Raw genomic sequence first — 25778 nt, forward strand, 5'->3', positions numbered from 1 at the left:
ATTTATCCAGAAGTGTACTTAACTATCTTTGATGCTATTGTTTAAGATTAGATTTGTCATTATGTACTAAATGGACTCTAATGCAATGACGACGTTGCGGAATGTAGTGAAAACGATATTGATGACCTAAGAAAGGATTCCAACATGGATGGTAATTTTGTTCCAGTTGACGAATAGCTGCTTTAAAATGGTGTTTTAAATGGTTTTAAACTAATACTGAAAACTGAGAAGAGAACGATCTTGACTGTTATTGAACAAAAAAGCATTTGTTTGGGTAACATTTACTGAGCGAGTTAAACAATCTCAAAGATCTCTTATAGTAGTGTTATTATGTTTTAATGGTTTCTAAGTCACTGTTCCTATCCCACATGAGTATTATCTTGCTTGGTCGCATATGGGTCACTTTCACTAATTGTAATCCGTGGGTTGCACGACACGAGTCTATGTAAATTTCATTGTGTGGGGACATGTTTAGGAAACGATTTAAAAGTGATAATGGGCGTGGCCATACAAAAATCCAAGCATTTCTTGCAGTTTTTATTTAATTAATTGAATAAAATAGTCCATGCAATTAAATTACATGCTGTTTCAATATTTTCCTTCTTTTCAAGCTATATGTGATTCTTATATGTAGACGTTCCATTTCAAAATCAGCTTTAACAATAGGTTGGAAGGAAAAATCTTGCAATGTATGGGAATTTTGTTAAAATGTGCGGCAACATCAGATGAAAATGATTGATCGATATAATTTTTTATATCTGATCTATGTTGGTTCATACGTTTAGATATTTGTTGACTGGTTTGTCCAACATATTGGATGCCACATTTTTTGCATGTTATCAAATAAATAACATTTGATGTTGCACAATTAATATCACAACGCATATTAAAAGTTTCTTTCGTATTATTACTATTGAAAGAAGTATTTTCATTAATAAATGAACAGTGTGAACATCTAGGTCTATTACATTTAGTTGATGATCCTATTTTATATGATGGTTTTTCTAATTTGGAATTAGTTAGGAAATCTTTAAGATTTTTAGTCCTTTTATAAGCAAGTGTGGGTTTGCTTTCGTGTAGCGATTTAACACTTGCTTTACATGATAAGTTTAATAAATCCCAATATTTATTGATAATCTTACCTATATTAGGCAAACTTGGATTATATTCAATAACAAAAGGAATGATATCTTCATTTCTACTTTTGATTTTATATTGTAAAGATTCAAGCTGTGTAAGAGAATATACTTTTTGGAAAGCCGTATTAATGATGTCAATAGGGTAATTTCTATTTAAAAAATGCTGACCTAGCTCTGTCAAAGATGATTTAAAAACAGCATCATCCGAAATAATTCTTCTGTATCTTTTTGCTTGACTATATGGTATCCCATTTTTACATGATTTAGGATGGCATGAAGAATATTCAACATCTTGATGAATATTCGTGTTTTTAACATGAACCATGGTAGTAATGTCACTATTTTCATTTTTCACGACATCAACGTCCAAAAATAAAACTTTAGTTTTAGAGACATTGAATGTAAATTTTATTGTTGGATGTAATTTGTTTAAATTGTCTATAAAGTAATAAAGGTCTTCTAATGAATAACTCCAAATCATAAAGATATCGTCTACAAACCTTAACCATACATCCGGTTTTAAGAGGCATTTATTTAGAAAATCATTTTCTAATTTTCCCATAAATAAAGATGCATAAGCAGGTGCCATAGGACTACCCATTGCTGTTCCCATTTTTTGGAGATAGTTTGTATTACCAAATTGAAAAAAGTTATTTTCGAGCACAAGATTTATCAAATCACAAATATGTTCTTTTGATAGTTTATATGTATATTCGTTATCTTCAAGATAATATTTACACGCTTCGATACCATCATTGTGTGGTATATTCGTGTAGAGTGAAACCACATCAAGTGTAACAAGGAATGAATTTTCAGTTAGTTTCGGTAAAGATTTCAATTTGGTAATGAAATCAAAAGTATCTTTGACGTATGAAGGTAGTGATTTCATTAGTGGTTGTAAAATATGATCAATATATTGCGATATATTATTTGTAACTGAGTTATATGTAGAAATAATGGGTCTACCTGGATATCCTAAAGGTAGCGACTTATCAACCGTTTTATGTATTTTTAGTAAATATAAAACTGAGGTGTGCATATTTTATTTGGGAAGATATCTAGTTCATCATATATGGAACAAGTGTGTACAGAGATTTGATTAATACATTGGCTTTTTTTTTCTTTCGTTTCTTCAAAAGGTTTATAGGAAAGTTTTGTGTAATATATATATATATATATATATATATATATATATATATATATACGAACACAGAGCAGAAATAGGAAAACACACTTAAGATTTATTGAACTGAGTAACTTTATTGCATGGTTTACAATTGACCAATTATATATATATATATATATATATATATATATATATATATATATATATATATATATATATATGTGGAGTCCTGCCTCCTCACTCATCTGTATACTTCAGAATTATAAACAGGCCTGCTCAGTGCAAGGTGGGGGTACTTAGGGTCCCGCCATCAACTCAGATATCAGAAGAAGAAAAATATTTTAACAATAAATTTTCAAATGTTATTCTTGCAAGTGTCTAAATAATGGTAGATTACTAAAGGCTTGATATACAAAACTGTACAAAGATGTTTATATACAAAAAATAAACTAGTAGTGGGACCCATGTGGCATAATTTATATATTACCAAAATTTGCAGTTTATATATTACATAGTAAGACGTGATTTGTGATGTGATGTGATTTTGATTTTTTAACGTAGCTTTAACAATTTTTCAGTCATATCGCTACGATGTCTGCAGTGTGGCAGTTTATAGTGATGTCTAGCACTGGGGCATCATGCCGCAGACATGTAGCATGATGTCCCACCCAGCCACATTATCCTGACACCAGGCCGACCAGTCCTAACACTAACCTCTTAATGCTGAACGCCAAGCGAGGCAGCTGTTAGTACCATTTTTTAAGTCTCTGGTATGACTCGGCCGGGGATCGAACCCACGACCTCCCGCATCCGAGGCGGACGCTCTAACCACTAGGCCACCGGAGCGGTACATAGTAAGACAATGTTACTGTTCAAATGGCAGCTTATTTAATATGTAGGAACCTTTATTCAGATAGTTCTTTTTAAGTGTAAAAATAAGAACACAAGTAAACAAACTTGTAAATCTCAAACATTCAAAATTCAGCTGTGATATGTAACATATTTACTTATGTCTTCTGATTCGTTTTGTAGATACCAGAAGAGGCCATTATGTATAGAGCAACCCCTGTTTGTGATGCTGTGACACAAACTACCTAATATGGCAGTGATGTGTTGCCAATACAAATATAAAGGAAACAATGATTCCAAAACGGTGGAAACTTCTTCATAAAAGACAAACGTTGCATCACCAATAGATTTTATTTTGATATTCTATTTAAAAGTAAAATGATTCATGAATATTTCAGGATGGCATGTTATTTACTAAATGATAAACATTTCTACATTGTCATCAGTTTTAAAACTTCTTATGTGTACAAGTACATTATCACTAAACGAATATACAACTTTATTATTTTGAAATGATACATGTAGATTAACTCTTCAAAATGTTCTAAAAACATGAATTAAAACTGTCTTCAATATAGACTAAATCAAAACAGACTCATGTCAATTACTACATTATATTTATATCTTTTATGTCTCATATATATATATATATATATATATATATATATATATATATATATATATATATATATATAATAAACTGACAACGAACAGTGTGAAACTAGCTGGCCTGAGCGCTTTCGACTCTAATGAATCTTTTTCAAAGGTAAATAAAAAACATAGTCAAGAGAAACAAATAAACAGAAAAACGGTAATGTTTGCGAAACTGTACATGGCTGTTTCTACAGGAATTCAACCTTTTCACTATGTGTCAACTAGTTTATTTCAGCTTGTTGTTGATACTGGAAAATATCTGTATTGACCTAGAAATTGATGAGCCATAACGACATCTATTATTTTATGTACATTTATGTAAGCGCAGATTATATCCCGGATATTTCATTGTTATAGTAGTCATATGCTATTAAGCAAATTTAGAGAATTATATAAAAGAAAAGATAATTTAAAGATAATTTTATTTGTGCATGGTTGTCTTTTTCTAGTCTTATATATATATATATATATATATATATATATATATATATATATATATATATATATATATATATATATATATATATATATGTGTGTGTGTGTGTGTGTGTGTGTGTGTGGTCTAAGGTTGCCATTGCCCGGGGTGGGAGTGGGAGACAAGCGCCCCAATCCTCCAAAATGCCCCATACGGCCTGCGTCTCTTACTGCCTCTGTCAACTAAAATCCAGCTCCTGGCCTTCGCGAGTGGCTTAGATTTGAAGCCCGGCAGACCATGTTTTCTACTAACAGGAGAAGGGGTGAAGGCGGCCCACTGGCGCCTTAAAACCATTTGCTTCGGGTAGATGGGACTCGTAAACCTTGGATGGGAGCTCATCTAGAAGAAGGAAAACTCCGATTCCAAACCTCTGCTGCCTTGTGGCTATACCCACTCATTGGAAAGGCTAAGGGAGTAAACCCCGACAGAAAATCCGGAGATGGAGTCCCTAAGGCGGTATGACATTGACTTCAACGTCATTCCGGCAGCAGCAGAGAGGGTGAACAGACCACTTAGGGGAATGGTCACCCTTGTGTTTTACCAAAAAAAATAGTGACCACTCATAGAGGTCAATTACCACGTCTACGATTACACTGGACAACAAATTTTTACAAAAGTCATGTTACTGAAATAAAATTAGTCAATTCTTATCAATTTTTATGTGCTGAACACGAATATGACAGTCAAATTGCAAAATTGGCTCTAGTTCTTTTGTAATCTGCAAGAAATTAATGTTTACATAACGAAATGCATTCCAATAGTAAAAGGTCAACTGTAATAGCCTACCTATAAAAAATCAAGTCATTGACTACATCTTAGATTTCTTCGCCTGTCTCTTGTACAGCTGTTCGGGAGCATCTCTGAGGAGTGTCCAGCAGTAGTCAGCCAGCATTGTAGTGGACCATTTTCCCTGGTATCTTTGTTCCATTGTTGCGATATCTTGATGAAAACGTTCGCCGTGTTCATCACTAACAATACCACAGTTGCTAGGAAAGAAATCCAAATGGGAATGAAGGAAGTGAATCTTTAGAGACATATTGCAGCCAAGTTTCTTATACTTCATCAACATGTCTTCTACTAGTTCCTTATAGTTTTCTGCCCTAACATTTCCGAGGAAGTTTGTAGAAACTAGGCGAAAAGCATTCCATGCTTGTTTCGCGTCACCTTCCAGCAAGTTGTTGAACCGGTCATCTTTGAAAAGCTCTCGAATCTGAGGACCCACAAAAACTCCCTCTTTAATCTTTGCTTCGCTGAGTCGAGGGAATTTTTCATGCAGGTATCGGAATGCTGGCAAAGTCCGGTCAATGGCTTTCACGAAGTTCTTCATCAAACCTAGTTTGATGTGAAGGGGTGGTAGCAAGATTTTCTGAGCCTCAACCAGAGCTGGGTGTTGGATATTCTTCTCTCCAATGGCTACATTCTGCCTGTGAGTCCATTCCTTCCTCATGTAGTGCATTTCCCTTGCTCGGCTATCCCACACGCATAAGAAACACATGTATTTTGTATATCCTTGCTGCAGTCCCATTAAAAGGGCAACTACCTTCAAATCACCACAGAGGTGCCAGCGGTACTTGTTATACTCAATGGAATTCAGTAGCTGCCTTAAGTTATCGTATGTCTCTTTCATGTGGACAGCATACGCTACTGGAATAGATGGAAGAATGTTTCCATTGTGCAAAAGCACAGCCTTGAGACTCAGTTTCGAAGAGTCCACAAATAGTCTCCATTCTTGTGGGTCATGAGTGATTTTTAAAGCATTCATGAGGCCCTCAATATCGGAACAGAATATCAGATTACTTTCCTTTCTGAAGAAAGGCTCCAATTGCTGGTGGCGCTTTCGATATGCAGTAATTGTGACATCTTCTTCTAGAAGATTCCATTGTTGGAGTCTTGATCCTAGCAATTCTGCCTTGTTCTTTGATAAGTCCAAATCACGAATCAGGTCATTTAGTTCTTCCTGTGTTATTCTGTGTGGGGTTGATGATGCACCACAGTGAAAATCTGGATCACTGCATGCTGATGGACCAGGAGAAGAACAGGTCGACTCACCTTTGTCTTCGTCAGATGAATCAAGAGAATATTCTGCTGGAGGTTCTGGAATAGGAAGTCCCTCACCATGTGGAACTGGTCTCAATGCAGACGGAATGTTTGGGTAGACTATTCTCGACTTCTTTCGCTTCGTTATTCCGCCGGAAAGAGGAGGAACCAAGCAGAAGTAACAGTCATTTAGGTGGTTGCTTGGCTCTCTCTCCACACCATTGGGACTGCAAACGGCATTGATGACCTTTTGCAATTCAACCACTGTGAAAGCTGTGTTGTACATGTAGCACAGCATATATGCGGAGCCCAAGGCTTGTCTAGGTCACCAACCTTGCATCTGAAGTAAAGATGATATGCCTTCTTCACTTGAGAATTGATACTTTTCTTCTGGTTGGCAAATGTCACTTCCCCACAAATATAGCAAAAATTGTCCGCGGTATTAACACACTTTCGAGGCATTACTGTTCTTTATTGTACGTAAATGGATAAAATAATAAGTTTTATGTAACAGTAGCTTGAACTGTCTCGCACAACGTCTAAAATATTTTAAATGCTGAACCTATCTGATTGGGCTTTATATAGTACACTGCTTACGTCAGCTTCAGCAGCCGCCTGGCATTAGTATAATAGGCCTACACATGTATAGTACACTGCTGACGTCAACTTACTTCAGCAGCCGCATGGCATTAGTATTGCATTGCATCAGAAAATGATGCAATCAACTGTGGATGATGTGAGCATGATGGTATTATGCAATGTTACATCATTATTCCGGATGTTGCTGCAGTCCTACTGGAGAAATTTACACAGTGAAACATAGAAAATGAGGTATATGAATATCTTCAAAACGAGAGCCAATACAAATTTTTCACGGTTATATTCGTGTTCGGCACACCAAAATACTACATATTAGGGCCTTTTCAAGTCAGTAATGATTTCACTGTTGACCAGTGTTATTGTTTGTCCCAAACAGAACCGTAGACGCCCCTCTCTGCTGCTATCAATATTGGGAATCATCATCTGAATCATGGGAATCTTCATCTGTTTCATCTTCATCTGAATCTTCGGAATTTGTTCTATGTTTCAAGTAATATTCAAGTTCTGATGGTGGTTTTTCTATTTTGGGATTTATGTTTTTTCTTTTTCTGTAATAGTTCATCAAACTTCTGTATTCCTCTTTTGCTGATATTAATTAAATTATTATGTTATAATAAAATGGTACATTCAGAATCTCATACTGCAAGAACAGCACGAGAACGATTAGAAACAATTAAAAAATTTCTTCCTGTCAGAGACTCATTTAGAAAAAATCTGCAAGCGCAGCAAGAATCAAAAGTTGAGTACGAAGAAGACACTAAAAAACTATTTAAACCCGTCACTGCAGCTACTAAGAAAGCTGCGGCGGCTGTTGAAAAAACTATATGGGGAGATATTAAAGAGGAAGATGAGAAGAGGAAAAAGGGTATTTTTCCGGTATTAGAACAAACTGCGGTGCAGGCTGAAAAAATAGCAAGAAGAACCAAACAAACAAAAAAGATTTTACGAGACCTTCCAACTGGCATAGCCGCAGCTCAACATCCACCTGTTGATGAGGAAATACTTGAAGGTATTGAAAAACTTCATACTGAAGTCGCCGATGTGAGAAAAGAACTTGCATCTAAATCCAAACCAGCAGAAGAAAACGTAGAATTAATTGCAAAATTTAAAGAAGGAGTTGTTGAGGAAATTAGAAAAACTGAAAGAGAGAGATTACCTGAAGCAATATTAAATAATATATCTAATAAATCTAGTATTTTAAAACCCCGTTATGAAAAAACAAATGATGATAATTTCATTAAATGGATATATCGCGTATATTACAACAAAAAACAAGCTAGAGGTCCAGAATTTGAAAGACTTAAAGAAGAAATAAAAAAACTTTATAGAGAGAGATGGGAACAACTAGAACAAGGAGAGTCCTCCCAGTATCAGCTTCCTCCACCTCTGCAACAAATAGAACAACAACAATCTTCTTCGCCACAGCAAAGGTTGATGTCGGAAATTAAAAAGGCTAAAGAGTCACTTAAGTCACCCCCCTCGAAGAAAATTCCTTCACCTTTACGTAAAATTTCTGCACCGAAAATGACATTTACACCGACAGATTCACCACCTGGATCACCCCCGGCCACCACTGAAGTACTTACTCCGGTAATGCAACCACCAGTATTTAAAACACCTCAAGATGAACCTAAAACAGGACGTGGTTTATGTCCTGATAATATCATCAATGACGTGTCACGGTTAGAAGTCCTCATAGGAGGAAAACGAGCTGGAAATAATTCACCAGAAATAACCAATGAAGCAGCTGATATTTGTCGGAGATTATTTCAAGGTGGTATCATGGATATCGGAGTTTACCGAGAACTTATTGATGAGCTCGTTGATGACTAGTTGTTAGATAAATGGTAAATAAAATAAGATGATTGTGCATGATAATCATCGTAAACCCACACAGGTTAGAGCGGTAAACTCACGATTACCAATCTATAGTGTTATTTACGGAGATGGACTTGGTGATGTCATTCGAGGATTATTCACGAGGATAGCTCCAAAAGTAGCACCTGTAGCAAAACAATTATCGATGAAGGCTATTGATATTGTTCGTGATAAAGCTCCTGGTGCAATTGTCAATGTTGCTGGTAAGGCGTTCTCGGCGATCAAAGAAAGACTAGCACGATTATTGCGACGAAAACAACAACCACCGGTGAAACTGGCAAGTACTGAGGTGATGCCTGCAGATGTTAGTAAAATAATAAATCAAGCTGCAAATCAAAAACTAGCGGCGTTAGCAGATCAAGGACTCGGTGAATCTGGAAATAATATCTCAAGTTTGATATCAGGAAGTGGAACTTCCCGAGGTGGAACTTTCCGGCGGCGGTGATCAACGTGTTAGACGAAAAATAATTATAATAAAATGTTCAAGCGCGTATCCGACACAGCATTTGACATGGAAGCACCCGTCCTTAAGGATGAATCTGTACGTGATTATCAATTTTATTCCTATGACGCAAAACAACCAGATCAACGTGGAAGAATTGAACTACAAGTTCATGACACAAGTAGATACTTTTTACCCGCTGATGCCTTTCTTGAGGTAGAAGGTACAATTATAAAAACGGATGATACTAATTACTTAGATCCAGTAAAAATTGGTTTTGTCAACAACGGGATCATAGCATTATTTAGTGGCGCCACATATATGATTGATGGAAAAAATATTGAATCAATTCAGAATGATGTCGACGTTGCTACAACAATAATTGGTCTGGCGAGATATTCTGATGATTATACAAGATCAGCAGGTCCCACAATGATGTTTGTGAAAGATAACACCAATAACCCTGAAAGTGATCCGTATAATATAAGACGACCAAGAAATTTTGCCGATAACAATGATGCTGACGTGTGGCCAGTAGTTCATGGTTCTAGCGAAAATTTCAACTTGGGATTTGCAGCACGTAGAAATATGTTGCTAGGAGGCGATAGAGGTTTTTCATGTACAATTCCACTATCGCATATTTTTGGATTTTGCAGGAATGTTAAAAAGGTTATTTTTGGAGCTAGACACACGGTTGTTCTTGTAAGAAAGAACGATGATAATGATGCTCTGTGGAGACCCGTTGGTGACGCTGGTAAAGTAATATTATCGAAACTTTCACTGTGGATGCCGGTAATGACTCCAACGATCGCAGAAGAACAGCGATTAATTTCTTTCATGGATGCAGGTGGTAAATCCTTGTTGTCATGGTTAACAACAAGCACAGACAGTATGCAAACTAACGTTAACGGTCAGTTTACATGGCATATAGCATCACAACAGGGTGTTTCTGCACCACGGCATATTTTTATTGCGTTTCAGAACCGTGATCGTTTAAACTCACAAGTTCACTCTCATATGATATTTGACCAACTAGGTCTCACAGATATTTCCTTACGGATAAACGGACAACAGGAACCAACAGAAAATGTACAACTAAATTATGCATTAAATCACATAGGACGTGCATATCATCGTTTGATGTCATTTATGGGACGTGATCAAAATGTTGATACCGGGTTGCAAATATCACAACTAGATTTTAAAAAATTGTATCCGATTTATTATTTTTCATTAGAACATCTTGATCTATCAAAACAATCTGTCGTTGATATACATCTCAAAGCAACATTAAATACCGGTGGTGTTGATTACAGAGCGATCGCGGTCATACTTAGCGACAAGGCCATGTTACTTGAAGGTGGTAGTGGTCGAATGAGGATCGTTGATGCACCGGTGGAAAATCTTTAATCGTGTTATTTAGAAAAATATATTTTATATAAAAATGTCGTATAGTCATGTTAATGTTACTCTGACCCCGGGTCAGGTAAAAAAGCTTCAATCAAAAACCGCCAACAAATGCGGAACTAAAATATCACTAAAACGAGATCATATTAGTGGTGGTCCAAACAAATTATCGCTGACAAATAATCAGATTAAACATTTCAATAAAGCCCTAGAATCAAAAACTGGAGTTCAGTTCCATCTCTCCCCGAGCGCCATCAAAGACATGGTTAAAACGGGTGGTATATTTCCACTTCTTGCGGCCATTCCGGCATTAATAGCTGCAGCTGCTCCAGCCGTAGCAAAAGCGTCCGCGTTAGGTGCTGTTGGAACAGCCGCTGAAATGGCACTAAAGAAAGCAGCAGGAAAGGGATACAAAAAAAAGGGACGCGGTCTAAGATTACCGGGATCTCGTTGGGGGAGAGGCCTAAGGCTTCCAGGATCATTTCGTTAGACGTTCCAGCATCAAATTTTGATTTACTTGATGCTGCTAAAAAATTAAAAATATCCGCCTTTAGAGGTGTTTTTATGCGAGATCAATTACCGAAACAACCAAACAAACTTGAAACAGGTATTATTAATCTTGACAAACGTTCCGGACCTGGTACTCATTGGGTATCATACGCGGTTGATCCGCGTGGAATTGTTTATTTTGATTCGTACGGGTTAGCTCCACCTGTTGAATTTATCAAGTATGTCGCACCACTCCACGCAACAACTAGAGGTTCCAAAGTTTGGTATTCAACGCTACCCACACAAACAATGACAGATCCGCCAATATGCGGCCGTGAAGTAATTAATGTACTCGACGCAATATCAAAATCATCCAGGCCGCCACATAAAGTCGTGCACGATTATACAAGCAACCGATTTGTTGCGTGTAAAGCATTTTAAACAACGGATCTTATTATAATGGTTGACATTTACGGAAGATCTTCTTCACGCGTTAAGAAAAAGCTCGGCGACGTTGATCTGTCGAAGTATGTGACTAAGGATGACCTCGCTGATATCATGAACCTGGCTGGAGTTGACCCAGATGAAGTTGTTATTTTTCAAGATCGATATGGTAAACTAAAAACCAGCAATATCAAATGGAATGATATAGTCCGGCGAGTACTTGGTGCAGTTACGGATAATATTCCCGTGTTTACTGACGGTGGTAGAATCAGAGATTCAAGTACGTCACTTAAAACCATCAGAGATGAAATTGCAAAAAGTGTTGCTAATCGCGTGAGAAACACCGGTGACACAATGACAGGTGAACTTAGCATGAACGGGAACAAAATAGTAGTTTTAAAAGATCCAACATCTGACGAAGACGCAGCAACAAAAAAATACGTCGATGTCAACTATGGCACCGTAGACGGTAAATTATCCACGTTACGGGCTGAGTATGACGTTCACGCAGGAGCTTTTGGAAGATTTCGAAGAAATTTTCAAAAAATCGATGATACCATAGATAAATTCTTCGGTACTCCACGCGCCATTGACATGAAACTCGTTGATATCAAAAATAACCTAGACACGATCAAACAAACACAGCAAGACGTCGTAGCGGGAATTCCTGAGATTGTCAACAAAACAAATTTGATTAAAATTCCAGCTGCAATAACTCCCGGGCATATCACAAACATCGTATGCACGGTATCATCGGGATTTGCAACATGGTCGCAGCAAAATAATACTATCAAATATACCGCAACAGTCACTGGCGTGTACAGGTTGTCTGTGTTTAGTGCTGCAAAATTTGAAATATTTACAACGTTTCCATGGCGTCATTCCACAGACAGGTTTTCCGGGGTTGTATCTGTTGTATTAAATATCGGAACCGAAGAAATATTTATTCTGGAAGCAGATGATAAGAAATTAACCGCAACATCCTTCTGGTGGTGTTTGGAATTTGTAGCTGAAACACCTCAATTGGTTACTGTATAAAAATATATATGGACGGTGCACAATACAGATACAATCAAGCACGTGAATGGCAGGCTGCGCTAAAAAATCAAGTTGATCAATATACAGTAAAAGTAAAAAAATATCGACGACGATTGGTTATCGTTGATGTGATTGTTTATTCAGTATCCGCTGTTGTTGCTGGAACCGGTGTAATATTATCAGCGTTGACAACGATGGCACCAGTAGCTGTAACTATCTGTATATCAGCAGCAACAACTATTGCAGGTGTGCTTGGTATCATCACAAAAAAAATATGTACTTGTACGAACGAAAAATTATCCGATTACAAAATAAAATTACATACAGCGACGGTAGCATACTCGAAATTATCCTCGTTGTTATCAGCGAGTCTCAGTGATGGAATTATATCTGATTTCGAATTTTCAATGATAACCAAAATATACGACGAAGGTATTAAAGAAACAAGTATCAATAATGACAGAATTACTCCAGCAGATCGTGACCAACACAACTCCGCCAAAGATAACGATGATCTCGGTAAGTTCAACTAATCCTGAATTTAGTGTTAATTTTCCTACTGCAATTCCAGTAAAAGAAATAGCACTAGCACAATTACGAGTATATTACAGCTGGCCAAATATCAGATCAAAATCATTTAATGGTACACCAGCAAATAATTCGCTCGTATTTACTAACAAGAACAAACCCGATGGAACACCTGACTGGGTTGTTGTTGGAATACCAACCGGCAGTTACCAGATTGAAGAGATCAGTGAGGAATTTGCGCGTAGAATAAAATCAATAACGGGAAAAGAATCAAAAATATCAATAAACGTTCATGAACCCACCCTGTCCTCGACGGTTGAAATAAACTCGCCTGATTATGCCGTTAATATTTATCAATCCACGATAAGATCCGTACTAGGTTGGCCTGAAATATCACCACCGATAACACCGATACCACCAGAACCGAAAAAGTCTGATTATGTCACGGATAGACAATCATATCATGAAATTAATCCATCATACGGGGAACAACTACGTATTATAAAAAATAAATCAATGCTTCACAATTTTGCCTTCTTCGGTGGAATTGAGGCATGGTTTTTTAAAAATCCGGGAGAAACAGGACATTTTAAGGGTTTTTATCGAGAAGATATTATTGAATATTTTCAGGAAATCAATCAAGAGTGTAAAAAACAACTAGATCAACTAAATCAATATTTTAACGAACATATTTTTGACATATCAGCGTCATCGCGTGAAAAAATCATCACGCGTGTGGAAATATTAAATCAGCTTATATCAGATATGGAATATATTAATAACCGAATAGTTCAGGCGACGGTTAGTCTTTTAAAATCACCTGAAAATCCTGATGTATATAAATGGTTAGAAAAATATAAATTAACAGAAGCCGATGTACCGAATTATAAATTTCCCGGGTATAGTGTAACCGAGTTAAGAAAATCTATCAATGATGTCATTGATGAGTTTTTTCCTAAACTACTCGATGCATGGAAAAAACTAGCACCACCTCCAACTGTTCTTAGACATGATAATGATCCACATGGCGGCGGAAGACACGTATCTCCGCGGATCGTTAATATAACATCGACGGTCGCGGTCAATCTGGTTTGTGACGTAATCGATGGCAGCTATCAAATAGATCTCGGAAGATCAAATCAAGCTCAACAAGGATACATCCTGTACACGTTCACACCACAAGTTCCCCCTGGAAATTTAATCGTGCAAGAACCAACTAATCCCGTGTATTTGCGGTGTCACAATAATATGTTAACGCGAATCAATTTTAAACTCACAGACCACCTTAATCGCTTGATTGACATACGTGAAGAAGAGCTTGTAATAAATCTGTATGTAAAGTCGTAAAGACTTTTGTCGTAAGACTTTTGTCGTAAGACTTTTGTCGTAAAGACTTCCGTCGTAAGGATTTCTGTCTAGGACTTTTGTCGTAGATCTTCAGAATCAAATTCCATCAACTTAAAAAAATATTTTATTATTACTGGCACAAATTTGTGTTTGGTACAAATTAATCGGCCCAGGCAACTAAAAAAGCTAGTCGATGAAAGTAAAATTAAAATTTCTATCACAAAAAAAAATAATATTTATTAATTTTCCTGATTTTTACTGAAATTGTACAAATTACTTGATTTTGACTACCAACTACCCCCTCAGAAACATAAAAATGCACGAACTACTTGATTTTGACTACCAACTACCCCCTCAGAAACATAAAAATGCACGAACTACTTGATTTTGACTACCAACTACCCCGTCAAAATCAAGAAAGTTCTAACCTTGTCAAATTGTTCCTAACAAATTTTATTTATTATAAATTAATTTTATTTATTAATAATATTATTTTTACTGAGATTTTTATTTTTTTTTTACTAAAATACAACGAAATTGCTCAATTTTCCTGATTTTGACTACCAACTACCCCGTCAGAAATCAAGTAGTTCGTGCATTTTTCTTTGATTTTGACTACCAACTACCCCGTCAAAATCAAGTAGTTCGTGCATTTTTCTTGATTTTAGTAAAAAAAAAAAAATTAATTCAGTAAATAAATAAATTAATTCAGAAATAAATAATTTGTAAAATTAAGAAATTTGTACAATTTTATGTTTTTGATGGGGTAAATGGTAGTCAAAATTAAGAAATTTGTACAATTTTATGTTTTTGATGGGGTAAATGGTACTCAAATTAAGAAATTTGTACAATTTTATGCTTTTGATGGGGTAAATGGTAGTCAAAATTAAGAAATTTGTACAAATTTGTTAAATTTCAGTAAAAAAAAACAAATTACTAACCCATCAAATTCAGAATAATATTTCTGATCAAAGATCTCAGTCATCTTCAAAATTACTACTTTGGATCGTTTCACCAGTAACGAGGTTACTCTCTGACATAATTTTTCTTAATAGTCTTATGCGGGTACTAATCGTTTTCTTTGCCTCATACTCGTGGGATAATAACGACTTAATTCTTTCTACGGCGGTAGAAAGAGGAACGAACTCCTTCACATGATCATCTTCTACGGTAGCTAGCGACTGAAACATTGCCGATTGAATCCGTTTCATGAGCCTGTATTCAGATGATAGTGTGTGTGTCCCCATGGTTTTACGTTCTTGTAAAATCTCAAAGTCAGAAACTATTTTTTCAGGATTAAGTTCATCAGATATATTAATTCCATCTTTTTTTAATTTTTTAATAGCGACAATTACATCATTGATATTTTCATGGTTCATTATATAATATATAAATCTTTAAAATAAAAAAAAATATCCCTAGAACACCTATCGAGTGTTTAGCGAGTTCGTCGGGATGTTTCAGGGACAGCACAACATATACAATGAATGAAGAGCTCCTATCGAGTGTATTAGCGAGCTCAGATTATGAATGAAGAGCCCCTATCGAGTGTATTAGCGAGCTCAGATTATGCATGGACGGCACAAACATATAACTTAACTAAGGAAATGGATATATACAATGAAATGGATATATACAATGAATGAAGAGCCCCTATCGAGTGTAGTAGCGAGCTCAGATTATGCATGGACGGCACAAACATATAACTTAACTAAGGAAATGGATATATACAATGAAATGGATATATACAATGAATGAAGAGCCCCTATCGAGTGTATTAGCGAGCTCAGATTATGCATGGACGGCACAAACATATAACTTAACTAAGGAAATGGATATATACAATGAAATGGATATATACAATGAATGAAGAGCCCCTATCGAGTGTATTAGCGAGCTCAGATTATGCATGGACGGCACAAACATATAACTTAACTAAGGAAATGGATATATACAATGAAATGGTTATATACAATGAATGAAGAGCCCCTATCGAGTGTATTAGCGAGCTCAGATTATGCATGGACGGCATAAACATATAACTTAACTAAGGACAGTACAAACATATACGCTCAGCAAAATCACACCCACAATAATTAATCCAGTGGGTGATACGAAAATATGTATCAACCACAAGTCAATATTGTGGTTGTGAATTTTGCTGAGCGGGGGGGTTTTTGCGGTTCCCCCCACTATTATAAAAATCGCAATTATGCGCACCACCGACAAATTGTTAGCCATGGGGATTCGATCCTGGACCGCGAGCGTCACAGTCCAATACCATACTGATCGAGCTATCAAACATTGTTACGAACATATGTTTCGGAAGTTAATATATAGCTAGCTATATAACTAAGGAACCAATATTTACACTAAACAGCGGTTTCTGAATAATAACGGTTTCTGTATTTAACAGTTTCTGTATTTGTAGCGGTTTCTGGATAATAACAGTTTCTGTATTTATAACAGTTTCTGAATAATAGTTTCTGTATTTATAACAGTTTCTGAATAATAGTTTCTGTATTTGTAGCTGGTTTCCTAAGCAGACCGAAAATCAATAATAACGGTGGCATTAATGCACCAGTCAAAGAACTTTCCAGAATGTAAGTTCAGTGAACACACAACTGCAGGTCAATTACAATGACAAACGGTTTCTGTTTACACACAGCCTCCTACGGATCAATAATATTATCATGTGTTGTATGATGGGAAAATATTTAAAAACCATAAATAATACTTATGAGTCTAATGAGTTAGGTTCGTCGGCACAATACGATGTAATTAGTTAAACTGACTAATTACGATCATAAAAAACCAACCATCTACGAAGAAAACTATATATTACAAAGTAATCTCCCTTATGTAATCAAAAATTCAGTAGTGTATGGAGGACCTACTGTGACATAAATTAAAAAAATTAATTCAATGTTGTGATGATAGTTAATAATGTGGTGATGATAGTTAATAATGTGGTGATGATAGTTATTGATACTGAAATGTAATTTTCTGTTTATATTTTTTCGAAAAAGCTGTTTTATATATATTTTCTGCCACTCTTTGTACTGAATGCGAGTGAATATCAAAATATTTTGCAGCTGAACGCATCGAACGAAACATAATTATTTTACCGGTTTCTATGTTTGTAGAAATTACCGCCCTCTTTCCGATTGTCTTACATCTTCCTGTATTACCGCGTGTATTATTCTCGCTGTGAGAGATAGCTTGTAAATTGGATAAATTATTGTTTTGAGTGTCCCCGTCAATATGATCAATAACAAGACCATCATTGATCACTCCGAAGAAACATTCATACGTAAATCTATGACAGAAATAATGTTTTTTCCCAACTGTAAATCTAAGATAACCAACATTATTAATACAACCAACTGGTCTCTTCAACTTGCAGTGTCTGATGATACCATCAATATTTGATTCATAGTTTGTTATGACAGGATGTGGGACAAATATATTTTGCTCCATTATAATAATATTATATGTTTAAATCATTGTTTGTCTGAAATCTTGATATATAATCCCTCACGGATTTTATAGCGTTTTCACCGCTATTATTTTTTTTGTCATAATATCTTTTAAGTTCTCTGAACCGTTTCCCGCCGCACTTCCCACATAATTCTGTCTTTCCTCGTACTCCAATACCACACCGTAGACATGGTATTGGTCCTAGACTTCCTCGTCGTATGTTTTGTGAGTGCATCCAACAAAATTCCTTTCTACAGGATTTGTTGCATCGATTTACTGAGCCGATCATCAACCATCTGCATTGGGACATTGTATATATATATATAATTTTCTTTATTTAAATATTTGTTTTAATTATATGAACGAGTTTGAGAGATTATCCCAAACCAGGCCTGTTAAGTATAAATTCAACCTTGACAGATTATCTTCTGACTTGCCAGTACGAGATCTGGTTGATCCGAAAAATAAAAGTTTGATCTCGAAAATTCACGACGCCAAGAAAGAATTTTACACGGATGGTGCATCTCATACATGGTCAACGTTCAAGATTATACGCAACACTGACTTTGTCACGGACGCTACAATGAACGACAAGCGAGCAGCAACTATCATTAACTACATCGCTGAATACGAGGGCAATCAAAAATATTTCTTCAGAGTAAAATTTATTGTATTAACAGAAACAGGTAGTTGGATTATCCGTGACAAATATGATCCTGTCCTTGGCAATAATAAAACTATCATATTAAGTAAAAATTCCAGACCGGGTCTACTGACAGGTATTGATAAACCGTATTATGAACGAGCGTATCCTGTAACGGCGGTTATTTATGGAATCTATGAGATAAATAAAAAACCCAACGTTGATAAACTAGCGCCGATGAAATTTTCAAGGTTAAATTGTGTAGCCGAACGAGTAATAGAACACTTTACAAACGCGATGCGTGGAAATGGATTAACTGATTTAAGGCGTGAAAAAATAAACTCGTGGGCTGATTCAGTTAAGGATACCGGTGCTACAATAAAAGATGTTGCTGAGTTAGGAAAAATATTAAAATTTCCAATAACTGTGGCGACAATAACGGGAGAAGTACTGTACCAGTCGAAATATATATCGAAGGGAGCTCCAATAAATATTATCGATCATAACGCGCACGCATGGACTAACGCGGTAACAATATTTCCACGTGATCGAACTGTTAGATTTTACCCCACAGATAATTCTGTGGCAGATAATTCTGTGGCAGATAGTATGTTTGATTTTATCAACGAAATAAGTAAAACCGATCCTGTATCGGTATGGTTATTCAAAAGTAATGAGGAGGGTGAATTTGATCAGTTTGTCAAACCGAACGGTGAAATATATCGAACAGAATCCCTCCATGACGAGATGAAAAATCTTGCGACGTTTTTACAGTGCAAGCACGCGGAAAATACTGACAAATTACTAACTAATTGTTTTACCGTTCCATCTGTTGCGGCTCATTTCGCCAGAGAACGAAATTCATGGAAACCAACACGATTTGATTTACTCGAGGACGTACGCGCAAGTTGCGTCGAATATGGACATGGCGGATTATGGAATACCAAATACAATTACAATGATGTTATTTCGGTTGATATGGTTGCATGTTATCCAGGAAGTTTTCTGGGATACGGAGATTGTTCTACGTACTTTGAAAGATTTGGTCACCCTACAAACGAGATGACGCGAGTGGCAATTAATGGACCATTACCTGATTTTGATCTGACTGGATTCGCCTGTATTGAGTCGTTCGAGTTTAACGAAAATCTTCACAAGATTTGTTATGTTTGGTTTGGCAGACATTTTTGTGAAAAACGTTGGGCACCTATAGTTCTGTTGCGATATATGCTAGATTGTATGATACTGACATCGTTGGTGGTCAGTGAGGCAATTATATCATATCATGCACAGACCAAAGTTTGGTTGCCCATGTCAGATTCTGAAGTTATCAGCGAGTTTAAGGATGATATTCCTAATAAACTCAAAACCGCAAAAGATCTCGGTAGAAAAATTATAGGTAAATTTACTCAAGGTGGTGCATATGATTATAAAAGACATCACGCACGATTAATTTTAGATGATGCCGAGTACGATTTTATAATCGCTGATACAACGGCGAAAAATACATTTGTAAATCGAGAGAGTGTTTATTTATCCGACGGAACAAAATTAGGTACGATCGTTAGTTACATAAATGACGTATCCCCGCAATATACTCATCTAAGATCTTCCATGTTGGCTTATGTTTCTATAAATTTATTATCGATGATTAATAGATTTCCTGAGACCGCAGTCAGAGTCGCAACGGACTCGTTTTATATTTCAAGTAAATATTTAGAACCTGTTATGAAATTTACAAGTAATGATGAACGATGGGGTTCGTGGAGAATAAAAAAGGAACTATTACACAATTACACAGAATCAGCAGATGTTCCAATGAGAGATTTTTATCGTGAGGGTAATAAAATATCAGAAATGTCGAAGGCACCATCGTTGAGTGATCCAATAACCAGATATAAGACAGTATATCTCAATGGACCTGGTGGCTGCGGCAAAACAACTCGAACGATTAATGTTTTTAGAAATTCAGATATAATCGTGCTGACACCCACACATAGACTCGCACGTGAGATGAAACAGCGGCAAGTACAATCGTGTACGTATCATAGTTTCTTCCGATGGCGCGGAGATACATGGACTCCTGAACGGATGGGAGAAAAATATATACCTAAAATAATTATTTGGGATGAGATATGCACGGTGTCATTAGATACATTAAAAATGTTTCTTGATTGGTTGTTGACGAAAAATACCGCCATAATAATGTGTGGCGATCATGGTCAACCGCCGCCCTTTGTTGGACCATCTCCACATGATTGGTTAAAAAATTTCGTTGATTATTACGAAGAAATAGATGATGATCATAGAGCTCTTGATGCAAATTTGAAGGAATTTAAAAAATTAATCAGATTACAATCAAACAAAATTCAGTGTGAAATAATACGTGGAGTGATCTCAGAGACATCAATGAGTGATTTTTTGAACTCATGGAGACCCAACGATTTGATCGTAGCAAGTAGAAAAATAATCAGAGACGCTTTACAACAACAGTTATTTCAACTGCATAAAGAACAATATTCAGAACTACCCGTACCGTTGTGTTATAGACCATCAGATACACGAAAACAGAATATTAATGTTGATATTCCAGGACAGACAGAGTCAAGGAAACAAAATCTCGTATTAAATGATATTGTCGCCGTTGATATCAGTGTAGTCGAAGATGCATTACGCGCTGACAAATCTCCATGGGTGTTGGGATACGCCATGACGATCCACTCGTCTCAGGGATTAACTATTTCTGACACACGAGTCTGGATTGTAGACGATCGCATCGAGTGGTCAAATTTAGTTTATTTAGCGGTATCGAGGGTCAGAAATATATCTCAATTACGTAGAATTATAATTCCTGAAATCGTTGATAAATTTAACATCATCGATGATGATATAATAAGAAAAAAATTAATCGGATACAAACAATCTGACAAAAAAAATAAACGCGACTTTGATCTTGATGTTGAATTTATTATTGAGTTAAAACAGCAGCAGAACAATCATTGCGCATGTTGTAATTGTATAATGTTATGGCGGTATTCGAGTAATGATTCAAGACAATTTACCGTAGATAGAAAAGATAATAGTCGCGGTCATACACGAGAAAATACCATGTTAACCTGTCTTGAGTGTAATCGACGTAGAGGCGCTGGCGCCCTTGGCGCTAGTGCTAGTTAAGTGATCGAAATCACCGAAGTGATCGCGGCGGTAGTTGTGTATCCGCGGGAATTATTTGTAGTTGTTCATGTGTAAATCCACGTTGAGGAGCAGCAGAATCTAATCTGTAGATTGCAGGTCTGGAAACGCCTACATTTCTTCCAGTGGATCTTGTCACGGTAGATATTTTGTGTGTGGTAACACTCCAAATAGGATCAGTTGCTCTCGCTTTACCACCTTCAAGTTCACCAGGCTCATATAAATATCTGACTGTGACATCACCTAATATTTTTTGTTTTCCAGCATCTTTCCGTTGTGTTGGTATATTTTTTTTGTGACCGCGCTAATGGGTTTCATGTTGGTTGTTCGTGTGATCTCATTATTTAATGCAGCTATCACGTTTGGTAATCTTGCAACCCATTCACGAGATCTTTTATCCTGAATAAATTCCCTCGCGTATTGATATCCAAATAACCGCTCAGCAAGTGATCGATTAAATCGCTCAACAATTGCTTGATCGCGGTGAATTGCAGTATGACCTCGTCGTATTTTGGTATTATGTTGTTTCATCAGCGATGATACTGGACCAAGAAATTCCTTACCAGGATCAACCTGTAGTAGCTGTGGCCATCGCAGACCACCTTGTGGTCCAAGTCCTCGTTGATAAATTCGTTCAAACGCATCGGCTACTTCAGATGATGTTTTCGCCGATAGCGGCTCTGCTTCTTTATATCTACTTGCAACATCAACTACGGTTAGCGCGTACTTGTACGTTTTTCCACGCACAGTATCATGCGGTAAAAACAGAATATCAGCTTGATGAACTTCATTAGGAACACTGACATCGAAATACGAGTACTGAATTTGTTTAGGACGTGGTAGATAAATTTGCCATATTGCCTGCCTGGACAACCACGCTTTAGCAGTAGAATGTTTAACCGATGCTGCATCAGCGAGTTTACCAATTGCTGCTTTGCCTCTCCAGTATCCTCTCGGTGAATAATAAATTGATTCCATTATTAATTACCAGCCCCAATCGCTAATTTACCTTTCATCGAGGATCTTACTAACCAATTAGCTAATGATTCTCTAATATTTTTATTTTTTATAGAATTTAATGAATGAATTAATTTTACATCTGCAATATGCCTATCTTGTAGATTTTTACTTTTATAAGCTACATCATGAGCATGACAAGCTCGATCAATAGCATTTATTGGTTCCTCGCCTGGTTTTGGTTGATCTTGATCATCGAGCCTGATATCGAGTCGAGTACCAGGACCGCAATAATTATATCCTGGTAGATGTTTTTCTCCGTTGTATTTAGCCCATGGAGCACCTGGAAACTTTGACATCAAATTAGCAATATCACCACCGCGCTTATTAGGTAAAAACGAAAATTTCTTTCTACCGCATATAGAACATTTTCCACCGTACGCTATTTTTTTGTTTTTTGTTATAACTGTAGCTAAATCAGTAGTTGGAGTTTTAACTCTACAGCGTAAACAAAATAAATTCATGTTATAACATATATGGATATAATTGATTTCTCAGCAACTCGGCAGCGAGAGCCAGTTAAGCATCATCCTGCGCTACCGAACTCCATCAGAATGATTATCACAGTACCATCTGGATCGGGTAAGACGCAATTATTACTTAATCTGATAATGAGATGGTTGAAATGGGATAAGTTGTATTTAGTAGCACCATCCGTTGATGATCAGCGATGTTATGATGTACTTAAAGATTTCAATGAAAACGCACGATTACTGGATGAAGATAATGATGTTATAGAGTTTATAACCGATATTGATGAAGCACCATCCGTAGATTCCATAGACGGATTTATTAATAATTTAGTTGTATACGACGATGTGATGCTAGATAAACAATCAAATCCAGCCAGAATATTTTCCCGAGGTAGACACAAAAATACAGACGTGATCTATGTTACTCAGCGATATACACAAATTCCGAAGGTGATCAGAGACAACTGCAACATTTTAGTTGTGTTTAATGGCGTAGACACACACACGTTGCGAAATATTCATCAAACTTGGTGTGGTGGTGACATGGATATAATTAAATTCAAAAATTTCTTCTCACGAGCGCAAGCTACCCCGCATGGATTTATAACAATAAATTTACATGATCCAAGAACAAGATATCGTGTGGGTATTGATAAAATATTTGGGTAACAGGGGTGATGATAAAATTAAATTGAATTAAACAGATATCATTAATATAATGAACAACTGTGCGTGGCTGCGTCAAGGAACAACAGATAAATGCAACAAAAGGTGCCGTGGAGAATATTGCAAGAAACATAATTATCTTATAAAGAAAAACCCTCATGCTGGTCCACGAAGATGTGTTGGATGTAACAACGGCGTTAGAGGATTATATCAGATTTGCAAAAATTGCGGTGGAGATCGATACAGAAGTTTGATGAACTATTACAGAAAAAGAAAAAACATAAATCCCAAAATAGAAAAACCACCATCAGAACTTGAATATTACTTGAAACATAGAACAAATTCCGAAGATTCAGATGAAGATGAAACAGATGAAGATTCCCATGATTCAGATGATGATTCCCAATATTGATAGCAGCAGAGAGGGGCGTCTACGGTTCTGTTTGGGACAAACAATAATCGTAGACGTGGTAATTGACCTCTATGAGTGGTCACTATTTTTTTTTTGGTAAAACACAAGGGTGACCATTCCCCTAAGTGGTCTGTTCACCCTCTCTGCTGCTCCGGCAACTCCTGCGACGCCGTTGGTGCCAAGCTGTATCGGCATTCGTCGTTCCCTTGGGCATACCAGCTGCGTGGAGAGGGGGGATCTGCTGCATGGGCAACAGCTGATTCTCCATACCACCCTGCCCAGGCTTCATAGCTCCACTGGAGAGGACACTCCAGCGTCGTCGTACGGCGTCGGCACAACACGAGAAGTAGCAGTTTACCGGTTCTAAGTCAAAGCTCGATTGGCGTAGAGCTTGGCGCCAGGGGTTACTTCTGACGGTGGGAGAGATCATCAGGTATCACTGGACAGCTACCGCCCGCCTCAAGCTGGGCAGCCCCCAGTCAGTAAGGTGCTGCCCGCCATGGCCTACCTGCTTCACTGGGTGCGTGGAGCTTAGAGAACCATCTCGACAAGTGGGCCACAAAACTCTGCACCAGGAAAGACCAAAAGAAGAAATAAAAAGACTCCAACTCTTCGTTTTGCAACCTGGAACATCAGGACCATGTGTCCTGGATTGACCACTGACCTAGAGCAGATCGACGATGCACGGAAGACTGCCGTCATTGACAGAGAACTCTTCCGACTGAACATCGACATTGCCTGCCTCCAGGAGACCCGAGTGGCTGACAGCGGCACCATCAGGGAAGCCAATTACAAATTCTTTTGGCAGGGGAAGCCCTTGGATGAATCTAGGCAGCATGGTGTAGGCTTTGCAGTCAAGAACACGCTAATCGCCTTCATTGAACCTCCATCATCAGGTACTGAGAGAATCCTTGCCCTCCGGCTGTCAACATCCTTAGGCCCGGTCAACATCTTAAGTGTGTACGCCCCAACCCTCTACTCCACCTACGAGGAGAAAGACAAGTTTTATGAGGCTCTGGATCAGGCAATATCCAGTATCCCCAACAATGAAAGCCTTTACTTACTAGGAGACTTCAATGCTAGAGTGGGAGCTGACCATGAGGCCTGGTCCACCTGTCTCGGCTTTTACGGAAGGGGCAAGATCAACGAGAATGGTCAGCGACTGCTGGAGATGTGCTGTTCCCACAGCCTATGTGTGACCAACACTTTCTTCAAATGCAAGGAGATCCACCAGGTGTCATGGAGACACCCACGTTCACGCCACTGGCACCAGCTAGACCTCGTCATCACCAGGCGTGCAGAACTGGCCAGTGTCCTCCTTACTCGCAGCTACCACAGTGCCGATTGTGACACGGACCATTCCCTCGTGGCCAGCAAGGTGCGAATATTACCCAAGAAGCTGCACCACGCCAAGAAGAAGGGTCACCCACGTATCAACACCT

The sequence above is a fragment of the Sinohyriopsis cumingii genome, chromosome 14 (genome assembly GCF_028554795.1).
Source record: "Sinohyriopsis cumingii isolate HCF-2022 chromosome 14, ASM2855479v2, whole genome shotgun sequence".
Lineage (NCBI taxonomy): Eukaryota > Metazoa > Mollusca > Bivalvia > Unionida > Unionidae > Sinohyriopsis > Sinohyriopsis cumingii.